This window comes from Adelges cooleyi, unplaced genomic scaffold (assembly GCF_023614345.1).
Source record: "Adelges cooleyi isolate 19-005CV unplaced genomic scaffold, UGA_ACOO_1.1 ACOO_flye_CR_arks_rails_tigmint_CR_PRNA_247, whole genome shotgun sequence".
Classification (NCBI taxonomy): Eukaryota; Metazoa; Arthropoda; class Insecta; order Hemiptera; family Adelgidae; genus Adelges; species Adelges cooleyi.
In genome coordinates this window covers 2,940,371-2,953,593 of record NW_026095912.1, presented here as the reverse complement: position 1 = coordinate 2,953,593, position 13,223 = coordinate 2,940,371, and the positions used below count along the sequence as shown (strand labels likewise).

At 31.0% G+C, this 13,223-nt stretch overlaps 1 pseudogene; it reads right to left on the bottom strand.

Annotated features, from left to right (window-relative positions):
• Positions 1–6,886: 6,886 nt before the first annotated feature.
• Positions 6,887–9,514, bottom strand: LOC126837072 (cathepsin B-like; annotated as a pseudogene).
• Positions 9,515–13,223: the final 3,709 nt, after the last annotated feature.

The following is a 13,223-nucleotide window of genomic DNA, read 5'->3' as shown; positions in this document are numbered from 1 at the left end:
CCCTAAGGTTTGAGATGATAAAAATAAACGTCATGTTAGGTAATTGGTTAAATGTACTTCATCCTTTTATCTCTCCGGCGTACGTTTTGTTATTTTTAAGCTCAAAATGTACACCGGAGGGAAGAAGGAAGGGCTACAACGCTGAAGACTGAAAACGATGACTCAACTGTATCGAGCAAACGGAAAATGTTGATATTTTTTTTTCATTTGTAATCAAAACCGTCACAATTTTTTTAATATAGCCAACATTTTTAATCAAGGTTTTTAAAAGTGAGGTGCGGTACTTGTGATTTTGATATGTTTTAAATGTTATTCAGTCTAAATTCCAAACATTAAAATCCCCCTAAATATCACCTAACGATGTGCAACAAAAATGTTTAACCCAACTCCCCTATGGTTTAAGGTGATAAAAATAAACGTCATGTTAGGTAATTGGTCAAATGTACTTCATCCTTTTATCTCTCCTGAGTACGTTTTGTTATTTTTAAACTCAAAATGTATACAGGAGGGAAGAAAGGAAGGGCTACAACGCTGAAGACTGAAAACGATGACCCAACTGTATCGAGCAAACGGAAAATGTTGATATTTTTTTTTTATTTGTAATCAAAACCGTCACAATTTTTTTAATATAGCCAACATTTTTAATCAAGGTTTTTAAAAGTGAGGTGCGGTACTTGTGATTTTGATATGTTTTAAATGTTATTCAGTCTAAATTCCAAACATTAAAATCCCCCTAAATATCACCTAACGATGTGCAACAAAAATGTTTAACCCAACTCCCCTAAGGTTTAAGGTGATAAAAATAAACGTCATGTTAGGTAATTGGTCAAATGTACTTCATCCTTTTATCTCTCCGGCGTACGTTTTGTTATTTTTAAACTCAAAATGTATTCAGGAGGGAAGAAAGGAAGGGCTACAACGCTGAAGACTGAAAACGATGACCCAACTGTATCGAGCAAACGGAAAATGATGATATTTTTTTTTTATTTGTAATCAAAACCGTCACAATTTTTTTAATATAGCCAACATTTTTAATCAAGGTTTTTAAAAGTGAGGTGCGGTACTTGTGATTTTGATATGTTTTAAATGTTATTCAGTCTAAATTCCAAACATTAAAATCCCCCTAAATATCACCTAACGATGTGCAACAAAAATGTTTAACCCAACTCCCCTATGGTTTAAGGTGATAAAAATAAACGTCATGTTAGGTAATTGGTCAAATGTACTTCATCCTTTTATCTCTCCTGAGTACGTTTTGTTATTTTTAAACTCAAAATGTATTCAGGAGGGAAGAAAGGAAGGGCTACAACGCTGAAGACTGAAGACGATGACCCAACTGTATCGAGCAAACGGAAAATGATGATATTTTTTTTTTATTTGTAATCAAAACCGTCACAATTTTTTTAATATAGCCAACATTTTTAATCAAGGTTTTTAAAAGTGAGGTGCGGTACTTGTGATTTTGATATGTTTTAAATGTTATTCAGTCTAAATTCCAAACATTAAAATCCCCCTAAATATCACCTAACGATGTGCAACAAAAATGTTTAACCCAACTCCCCTATGGTTTAAGGTGATAAAAATAAACGTCATGTTAGGTAATTGGTCAAATGTACTTCATCCTTTTATCTCTCCTGAGTACGTTTTGTTATTTTTAAACTCAAAATGTATACAGGAGGGAAGAAAGGAAGGGCTACAACGCTGAAGACTGAAGACGATGAGCCAACTGTATCGAGCAAACGGAAAATGATGATATTTTTTTTTTATTTGTAATCAAAACCGTCACAATTTTTTTAATATAGCCAACATTTTTAATCAAGGTTTTTAAAAGTGAGGTGCGGTACTTGTGATTTTGATATGTTTTAAATGTTATTCAGTCTAAACTCCAAACATTAAAATCCCCCTAAATATCACCTAACTATGTGCAACAAAAATGTTTAACCCAACTCCCCTATAGGTTTAAGGTGATAAAAATAAACGTCATGTTAGGTAATTGGTCAAATGTACTTCATCCTTTTATCTCTCCTGAGTACGTTTTGTTATTTTTAAGCTCAAAATGTATACAGGAGGGAAGAAAGGAAGGGCTACAACGCTGAAGACTGAAAACGATGACTCAACTGTATCGAGCAAACGGAAAATGTTGATATTTTTTTTTTATTTGTAATCAACACCATGACAATCTTTTTTAATAAAACCAAAAATGGTTTACTCATATACTAACAGCAAAACATAAGCAATATTTATTTTTAATTTATACAAAAAGAACATGTGCATATATAATTTTGAATAAAAAAATTAGTTTTAAACCTTTAAAAAAAAGTAAATTTCAACATATGTATGTAAACGATAGATTAAGTCTTCATCTTAAATCATTTTGTACAGATCTACTTTTATACTGAGATTACGTTTGAGATCTTGGACTATAAGCCAGCACTATCTCATTGGAGGTATAATACCACATTTAAATTCTATAAAAAAAACATCAATTAATAAGGTTAGAGCAACAAGTTAAAAAAAAAAAAAAACCTTTTTTAAAATAAAAACGTTAATTTTTTTTTGGATTTTGTACCTTAATTGTGTGGTAAATTCATTCATACTTTAATGTCGTAAGATACTTAAAATGTAGTAATGTAAGACAGACCATAAGTTCTTGTGTAGCAGCTAAAAATATATAATTTTGTGCGCTGTTTTCATTTGGCAAAGGTTCTAAGCTTTTTTAGTCTTCTAAAATGCACATTTGTCTACATGCCTGTTAATAATATTCGAATGATTAACTGCTGATCCACGTTAAATGTTATTTGAGACATAATTAATGCCATTATTGAAAATAAAATAATTTTACGGTATCTTTGATAACAATGCATTATAATAATAGTTATTATTGTAATGCATGCTGGTAATATTAAAATATGCGTGTTCAATAAATTATTATAATGAAATTCAGTGACATATGTTTTATAGTTTTCAGTCGTATTTTCTGTTAATATATTTAATTGTATTTTGTAATTTTCTAGTGTTAACGTACAGCGATAAATGCAAGTACTGAAAGCCAAGTGGAAAACCAATTTAATAAGTGGAGTTCCAACAGTCGGGTACAACTCCACTCGAATATTGTATGTGAAAATAAATAATACGGCGGTTGGTTATTCTGTCGCTTAACTACCAAATGTCTGACAAATAGTGTCCACTACGGTGTCATCTAGTATTTACGTGTCCAAGGCAATGCTTTAAACCATACTTACCCCGTAAATATTTGAGTGATATAAACTTGAAACTTCAAATTACACACACTGATCAAGTAAAAAATTGTTTTTTCAACTTTATTAACAAATCTCCTGTGTACGTTTTGTTTTTTTAAACTCAAATTGTTCGTTGACTCGGATTATTCCATCTTAATCCAACAAATCCTACTCGTAATTCGAATGTGTCAAAACTGTTTATAGTTATGTCAACTGTACTTGAGAAAAAAAAAAATTGTAGCACAAGTTAGTATTTTTTTTTGTGCGTAATCTTAACCGTCATTATTGATTTTTATATTAGTCAACATATTGTAATTAGTAAGTAATGAGCATTTTAGTATGTAATAGTAAAATTTGATTAGTACTTTACATTATTAAATACTTAGAAAATAAAATACTGCTTAAAAGTTAAATTGTATACATTTTAAAATCATATTTATTTTGAATTTCCAAATAAAATACTGTCTAGAAAATTAAGCAACGAGTTCACTTTAAGTTAAAAAAAAAAAAAGCTAGCTGATAACATAACAATATTCTTTGTTTTACTTGATAATATGTATTTGATAAAAATAACATCTCTGACAATAAGTGGTGCAGGTTATAATTGACATTTCGAAGGTGATTTTACTGTAATTTATTTTACCAATAACAATCGTATAGATTTTCTAATATTCAACATAATTATTAACAATGTGAGAGCCATTCGAATCATGAGTAATGATGGTCGTGTTAATTTTACCTACATGGAAATAATCCATGTCGAGACTGGGACAATTTACGTTTAAAAGAAAAATATTCGATTTTACGTGTCTAGTCAAATGTATATTTATTATTGACAATATGTGGTCATTGTGTATAATTTGTATTTCAAGTAGTGTCTGTCAAATATTTTGGACTAACATAGTTATAATACTAATAGTTAAGTTATTTTTTTTACCCATCCATAATTATTTGTTTATAGCTGTTGATGGGATACCTATGGATCGCTCACAAGTAAATCCGAAACATTGAGGAACTTAAGTCAAAGAATGACTGAACTTTGTTGTGTTACTGTCCGTTGAGCTATCCAGCTCGGTAGCGGTACAACTGTAGCTTTTACACGTATCATATTTTCAGCATGTTAATAATTTAAATTTAGTTAGTATTCTGCCCATCTCAGTTTATGATCACACAAGTGTTACAAGTAGACGCTGTGCTCAACTACACCGTAGTGGACTTAGTTTGGACAGATGTGACATTACGAACAATACGACTGGCCATAACATGTCTTATGTTGGTAAACTTTTTGGTCTATTGTTCGTTTTTCCGGTTTCGTTGTAAACAAACCTCGAGCTGTACACATCTGTGATGACGATTACTCTTACACTGACCTTTTTAACGGCAAACCAAAGATTATACAGCAAAGCTTTTCAATGTCAGTTGTGTTTTAGAAAATTCTTTTCTACCTCAGTTCCTTTTCATGTATAAGAGTAGGACGTACAAGGATTTGTAACATAGTCCTTTCATTATGTGCCAAATACTTTTAATATTGCGTGTTTTGTGTTTTAAGTGCCAAATGGGCTAAATAGACTGTATACTTTTTACGTGTTCCTTTTTATTTATTTAGACTGTATACTTACGATCAGTTTTAATGATTTTTATTGTAAACAATGCTGTGAAATATAATTTTTTTAATTCTATTTCGAATGAGTAAAATAACAGTTTTTGAAAAAAGTATTATTTAAACTACAAATTAAATACTGTTGTAGTGTTCTGGTATTAAAATAGGTAATCAATTGCTTTTACATATCAAAATTAATATAAGCATATTTGTTAAAATTAAAATTAAAAAAACATACTTTTAATCTGACAAAAAAAGCGTTTTATCGTTATGTAATTATGTCTTCTAGACTGAAAAGAAAGAAAAACATGTATATTTATATTTCTCATAGCGTATAATTATCGTAGTCTATAAACAAAGAAAACAATTTTTTATGGTCGGCATGCTAGGAAATTAAAAATGTGTACTGTTTTAAAAAATTGTTTTTAGATATTTTATTTGTATTTTCTAAGTTAAATACATTTAATCATTATGTAATCTAGAAATGTACAGGAAAAACGGGTTTTTAGGTCGTGCCAGTAAAAAGTGAGGTGCGGTACTTGTGATTTTGATATGTTTTAAATGTTATTCAGTCTAAATTCCAAACATTAAAATCCCCCTAAATATCACCTAACGATGTGCAACAAAAATGTTTAACCCAACTCCCCTATGGTTTAAGGTGATAAAAATAAACGTCATGTTAGGTAATTGGTCAAATGTACTTCATCCTTTTATCTCTCCTGAGTACGTTTTGTTATTTTTAAACTCAAAATGTATACAGGAGGGAAGAAAGGAAGGGCTACAACGCTGAAGACTGAAGACGATGACCCAACTGTATCGAGCAAACGGAAAATGATGATATTTTTTTTTTATTTGTAATCAAAACCGTCACAATTTTTTTAATATAGCCAACATTTTTAATCAAGGTTTTTAAAAGTGAGGTGCGGTACTTGTGATTTTGATATGTTTTAAATGTTATTCAGTCTAAATTCCAAACATTAAAATCCCCCTAAATATCACCTAACGATGTGCAACAAAAATGTTTAACCCAACTCCCCTATGGTTTAAGGTGATAAAAATAAACGTCATGTTAGGTAATTGGTCAAATGTACTTCATCCTTTTATCTCTCCGGCGTACGTTTTGTTATTTTTAAATAACAAAACAATGAAAAAAAAAATAAATAAAAAAAGTACTGACCAAAACGAGGGACAACAAAATAAAAATTCTCGACATGGATAAGATTAATAAATGTATTAATATAATAATAATACCACAACGTTTGCTCTTATTAATCAGAAGGCATATGAACGATTTAAAATAAAAATTATAAGCTTATAAATACATCACGAACCGCTTAAAAGTAGAGTTTAAACAATGGTTCCAAGAACAAGCTCTTGAGCAGACTGTAAAATTACTACACATTTGTTTTATTATCTATACCTTTTTAAATGAATTTCTAGGTACCGTATGCATCATAGTGATATGATTTTTTTTTTTAATCGAACTACTTAAGAGTTTCTTAAAAAGCGTATTGTTATATTTTATTAAATAATTTGTATAATAATACGTACTTAACATTTTAAATTGATACTTCGAGTTCTACTCATAGACACACGATTTTATAGTTTGTATTTCAAGTATGTGTTTCAAGTAATTGTTTTTATACACTTTTATAATATCACTTTTAGTTTAATGTCCATACCGTATTCTTAGCATGCATGTTACCTGACCATAATTAAGTAAGTTACTAATGAACATACTTTATCAAGGGTAAAACTGAAACAGAGGACACTGCCAAATATAAAACTGTTAGTTGGTGTCTTCTATGATAATTTGCCTTATATAACAGTAGTTTCAGTGCTAGCTTAAAGATTGAGACAGTTAGGAGAATATATCCAAGACTCGTGAACATAAGCACTCCGTATCTTTTAACCCTAAAATTCCCCACTCCCCTATTAGTTATTTTTGGTTCATACTCAATCCTACAACCTTGTTAAAAACACCATCAAATACCTCTGCATTTTAGTCTTTTTTCAGTTCACAAATAATAAACCAAAAGTTTTCTAAATATAAACTATACTACTGTAATAATTTTATTTCGGGATTATTGCATATTTAGAATACAATACAAGTTATATAACTACAAAGTTTAAACTACATGATTTAAATTTATTGTTTTTAGTAAGTTACGGGCACACCGCCTGTCAACGAGTCCTCGATTCCGCACTCGTTGGTGCCCCTTCGGATCTTGAACGTTCCTTTGATTCCCCAGTCAGAATCCCATGAGTTCACCATCAACCAGTAAGGTACATCCCAATCGACTCCCCAACCGATCAATTTCACGGAGTGTCCTCCCAAGTAAGTAGCGTTTTCCGTCTTCACATAGATACCTGCGTGTAAAAAATAATGTCTGGGTAAAGTCACATTCCGCTAGAATGGTTAGTAGAATCACATTTTATATCTTACCAGAATCGTAGCTTATAAAGTCATCGTACACGTCGAAAGACGCTTCGATTGGGCCGTACACCATCACGTCTTTTTGAACCATGGCAGCTGTTAGGTGGTACGCGTCTCTGGCTGTAATTATAAGAAAAATCCATAAAATTGTTCGGGTTAGTTTGGAAAAATGGTCGAGATCAGGTAAATCCAATTAAAATATGTTATTACTATAGACGTGGTCTTCGTTGTAATCGATGCTGGTGTCTCCATAACACTCTCGGTAGCAAATGTGGTTGTCTTCGACCGGTGTTGCAATGCACGAGTTGTTTGCTCTCTCGTCAAACGTACACGGTGGAACTCTGTATGGTTGGCAACCCTATAGTGCAAAAAACCGTCAGTCAGTATTGTTAGTGAGGTTTTAGGGTCTAGGTTTCGTTTATAAGTTATAGCAAGAGCAGCGAATGGCTCTTAAAGACATGAAGATTAATTGGGTTGGAGCGACCAAACGAAACCACGTAAAATGGGCTGGAGGAGTTTAAGTATTTTTTTAGAGATTTACAACACAACTTGACATAGTGCTTTTAAGTACTGATAGCGGTAGTTAGACTCAAGACAAATGAGGAATATAAAGTACTTGATTGGAACCCTACTCAAAAGGTCACGTTGTCCCACAGATTGATTTAATGTCAAAGCGTCGAATACTCACTTCGTTGGTGCCGTAGTCTCCTCCGGTGACAATGCCGTGATATTTGAAGTATCTCCAGGCCATGATTGGAAACCCGCCATAACATCCAAAACCGCACAAATGGCAACAGAAAGTCAGTTGTTCAGCCGAAATCAGTTGGTTAAACTTCCCATCGGTGGCTATGCATAAGCGGTCGGAAAAAGCACTCGTGGTCGACAATGCCTGTAATTGGTAAATGCAACAAAAGTTATTCCACAAACATATTCTACTACGCATTGTACTTGAGGTCGGCAATGTTGAAGTGCAACTTGGCACGTAAGAAAATATTACAATGTCGATTTTATCAAGTTAATTATTACCCAACTGCTGGCGCAATTTCCTTGGTTTCGCACTTGACCGATCGTATGACAGTGCCTCCACTTTTTCCTCGCGTCGAATTTTCGAGGAATGTGATGGAAGCTGTCATAATTCGGATCTTCGGTTTTCAATGGACGTTTGACGATTTTCCTACGCCTTTTGATCCCAACATTCTTTTAAAATACTCGACAGAAGTGTCCGAAGGAAAACTTTTACTGGCCTAAAATGAATACGACACCAATTTAGGCCCATGTACTATACGAGTGTTAAAATGTTATATTTACATCACAAAAGCCTGTATTTCGAGTGAACGCACATGATGTCCAACAATAATAGACAATTTGTATTAATGTTGAAAGTTAAAAGTTAATATGGTATTTAACGGGTTCATTATACAAATAAGAAATTCATTTTTTTATCAAAACTAATTTAACTTTTATTTAAAAATACAATAATGCACGATTGGAAATGTAATTTTTATTAATATTAGTAGTTATGTCGTAATAGTTTAACATTGAATAGTAAAAATTAATTTTACTAAATGACCATTTAATGTGAAAGATATATTATTAAATAAGGCACTTATTTTGTATTATACAGATATGCAGATATGGCGTTTTTTTTGTCACACGTTTTAAATTTATATAAAGTTTTATGTACACACATTTTACATTTTTTACTTAACGATACGACCTATGTATAATTTAAAATATTATAGACTTTGTCATGATCGACAAAATATTTATGGTTAATAGTATAATTTATAGTTAAAATAAGAACTCGAAAAGTAAAAATGTAATTTAATCACGGTTAAATGAATGAAAAAATAATGAAATTATTAGCAAAAGTTTTATACTTGAATTTAGTCAAATAAAATTCTATTAGAATAATTTTCAAACCTGCTGTTAAGGGAAGAAAGTTTTAACCGAATTAACCAGTCAACGAAACTACAAGTTATAGAATAAAGTACTTATTAATAAATATATAGAATATTATAACAAATTACCTTCCATGTTGTTGCTTCGTTGTTTATTTGATTAATGTAATCGTCGGTCAAAAAATGTGTTTGTTCAGTTTGATAAATACCGACCAAAACGACGGACAGCAAAATAAAAACTCTCGACATAATTAAGACGAATAAATGTGTTAAAATAATAATAACAATACTACTTTTGCTCTTATTGATCAGAAGGCATATGAATAATTTCAAAATAAAATTATAGGCTTATAAATACATCATGAACCACTCAAAAATTAAGTGTTAACAATAGTTCCAAGAACGAGTTCTTGAGCAGATTGTAAAATGACTATAAATTTGTTTTATCTATACCTTTTCAATTGAATTTCTAGGTACTGTATCTATCAAAGTGATAGGATTTTTTTTCAAACGAATGACTTAAGAGTTTCTGGAAAAGCGTATTGTTGTATTTTATCAGATAATTTGTAGAATAATACGTACTTAACATTTTAAATAGATACTTTGAGTTCTACTCGTGGACATACGATTTTATAGTTTGTATTTCAATTATGTATTTTTATTTTGTTACTTAAATTTATGTACACACAGTTTAAATTTAATGAAGAAAAAGTACCGTATCTGCGGTCCCAAGGAATAATTAGATAAAACTAATTTTTGTGGTACTGAGATATTATGTCCTTTGCCCAGCGCATCTTGTTGAAATGCATATTGTATTAAAGCAAGTAAGTATAAAAGTCAATAGTTCTTTTAAATAATGGTTTAATGGTCCTTTTATACAAGATGCCCCGGGCAAGACACTTATCTCAATTACAAAATTTCGACTTAACTAGTTATTTCTTGGGACCGCAGATATTATTATGGTTGACAAATACAAATAGTTTTATCGCCCTTTCGGTACTGACGGGACATTTGAGTCCCATAAACTTCAACCGTCATTTTAAAATTAACGGTCACGTATATGGATGCTTATTTGTAAATACAGCATCTCAATATAATACTCCCTTACTTTGCTGGTTTACACTGTGCTTGGTTTGGACTGTAGTGGCTTGAAAATACTAACTACTGATATGCATCGAATGCGTTTTATCACTTTCAGATTTAAAAATTCCTGTAAACCTGTGACCTCCCCGTCCCCACTGTACTGGTTTTTTATTCATGTAAACATTGGAAACAAAACCGCACAATGTACTAAAACTTGATTTTCTCTTATTTAGATAAAAAGGAAGTCTCTCTCTATAGTTTTAAACTTGGGCATCATTTTTTTGTAAACGCCCTGTTGTTTTAGTTACGGATACGTCCAGCAAAAGATCCAAATTTAATAAAATCTTATTTATTATCAGACAAAAAAGCTATTCCTAATATATATTTTGATTTATTGCAGATATCATTATACAGGTTTGGGAAATAAGTTTCAGAATACGTGTTCTAAGTTATTTGTTCTACAACGATTCGTTATTCAGTTTCTTCAACGGTAAACTTGAAAACCATAGGCAACTTGTTTTTTTTTATCGTGTCCCTTGCGCGTGTAACACATGTGTACAAATATAATGTATTTGTTACCTATAGAATTACTTGTTATTCTGGCTGTTTTCGTCGATGCAGAGTAAATAACAATACTGTATTTTGTATCAATCTAACGTAAGGCATTTGTTTTGCGATGATCTGTTTTTCTTTTGCATGTTCACCATCGAGCCAAAATCGTAACGACTCCAAATTATTGACGTGTTCTTTTTTTATATACCACTAGGTGTTTTTTACGATTCAAATGCCATAACTTATCCCTTATAATAATTTTCAAAACATTTAACCACCGCTGCATATAGCTTTGTACTACATTTAATACGAATTCAGATAGCTGTGGCTATAATAATAAGAAAAACAATATAATAGTTACCATATTTAATCAAATTCTTAAACGGGCACTGTCATACAATAAAAAGGAACTAATACTAAATAACTGCCCTAGTTTTGCATGTAGTGATAATATAATCTGAACATTTTAATGAAATTAAAAAAACAATATTATAAGACATACAACGTCGGGTATTTCCTTCAGAATTCAAATACTTTTATATTAAAGTAAATGAAAATAGAAAAAAATTAATTTTGAACAGTTAAACGAAGCAAATAAATATATACAAAACGTACTAATTCAAACTTTAAAAAAAAAAAAATAATAATAAACAAGTTTATCAATCTAAATAAACTTACTTAACTTAACGTTTCAACTTTCAAACCTTTAAACGCCCTCCCCCCCAAAGTACCAACTAAATGAAATTTGTGAGTTATAAAGTTGCTACTCAAAGGAATTTGCCCAGTATTAAAAAAGTTACAGTGTATACAGATAAAAAAAAAGCCCATTGGCGCTGAACTCAATATAATATAGAACGCGTACTTAGGTTGAAAAATGTAACTGCGAATTGGGGTACCACAATTTATTGTGTACTAATTTCATAAAAAATTTATCAAAGGTGGTTAGTAAACATATCAAGTTTATGGCTAATATTTTAGTGTCTTCATAATATCTGGCCCAAAACAATTCATAGAGAATTTGGCCCCTTAAATTACTGAATTTATTATTCATTTCTATTTTGAATGTTATGAATACAACATATATGCCCCCCACCCCAATCCCCACCCCAACCACAACCTCATCCATCATCTCTCACCCCTATCTCTTACCCCCTATCTCCTATATCCTATAACATAAAAGTAACATCCCCAATCACATTCTTATTTCCACCCCCACCCCCAGTCCACCCCCATCCCCATTCCCAACTTAATAAGAAGGACATATAATGATATAAGAGATAGAAGGATATATATATAAAGATAAACATTGGATGTCGATATCGGTGTCGGTGTCGATTTTTCGGTTGTGTTCCAAAATAAAAGCCATATCTCTTATCTCTTTCCATTAGAGATTTTCATAAGCAACCCAATATAGGCAATACGCGTTCCATAAATTATTGAGTCCAGAATATGAAAACTGAATTAAAACTAAAACTCCAATTACTGTTCAACGTATTACGGTTAAGCCTTGCTTTATTCGGCCTATAAAACTACAGAGTGAAAAAAATCAAGCATTCTTAGTTTAACTTTTGTAAGTTTACCGGTGTATTTATTTCAAAGAATCCTAATAAAAACAATGAAACGTCCAAAACAATTGTATTATGGAAATCAATTTATTCTATAAAATTTCTGGTTTCTAAAACCAGAAATTTGTATTACCTAGAAAGTAGGCAAATTTATTGTTTTTGTCAAAACAGCAAAAAAACTAAATTTACACTAAATTCGCTAAAACGAAAGCCATTGCAAAATAATAAGAACTATTCAAGTTTTAAATTCCTACAAAGCATCAAGTCTATTACGTGTCAAAGAAAAAATCATTATGTATTTCAAATATGTTAATATCTTTTTATTCTTGATTTGTTTTTTTCAAGTAGCAAACGCAGCAAGATTTACTGATGAGGTAATTAGATCGCAAAATAAAAAGAAGACTGACGTCATAAGTATAGTTTAACAACAGCTGTCAACTGAGGCCACCGTTTGTTCGACTGTTTATGAAAAATTTCAATACTTTACATAATTATCGTTACTGTTAGCATAAAAAAATAATCAAAATATCAATTGCTAAAGATTGCTCTGTATTTTCGGCAAAATATTTTTTATTTAAAAAGAAAATCAAGCGAATAAGTTAGCATTTAATTTTAAAAAGTCCACCTTTTTTGGACCCCCAGAAAAAGTACTAAGTGTATTCAGCCGATATTTGGCTACATTTGTTTACTTTGACTACTTTTTGCTCGTCGATGATGAAAACCAAATAATATATCGTTGTAAAACATACACCTTACATTAATATACGAGTACCCTAAAATTTGCTACTAAAACCTGTAATTCAAATATTAAAGTAGATTAAACAAACGATAAGACACACACTTTTT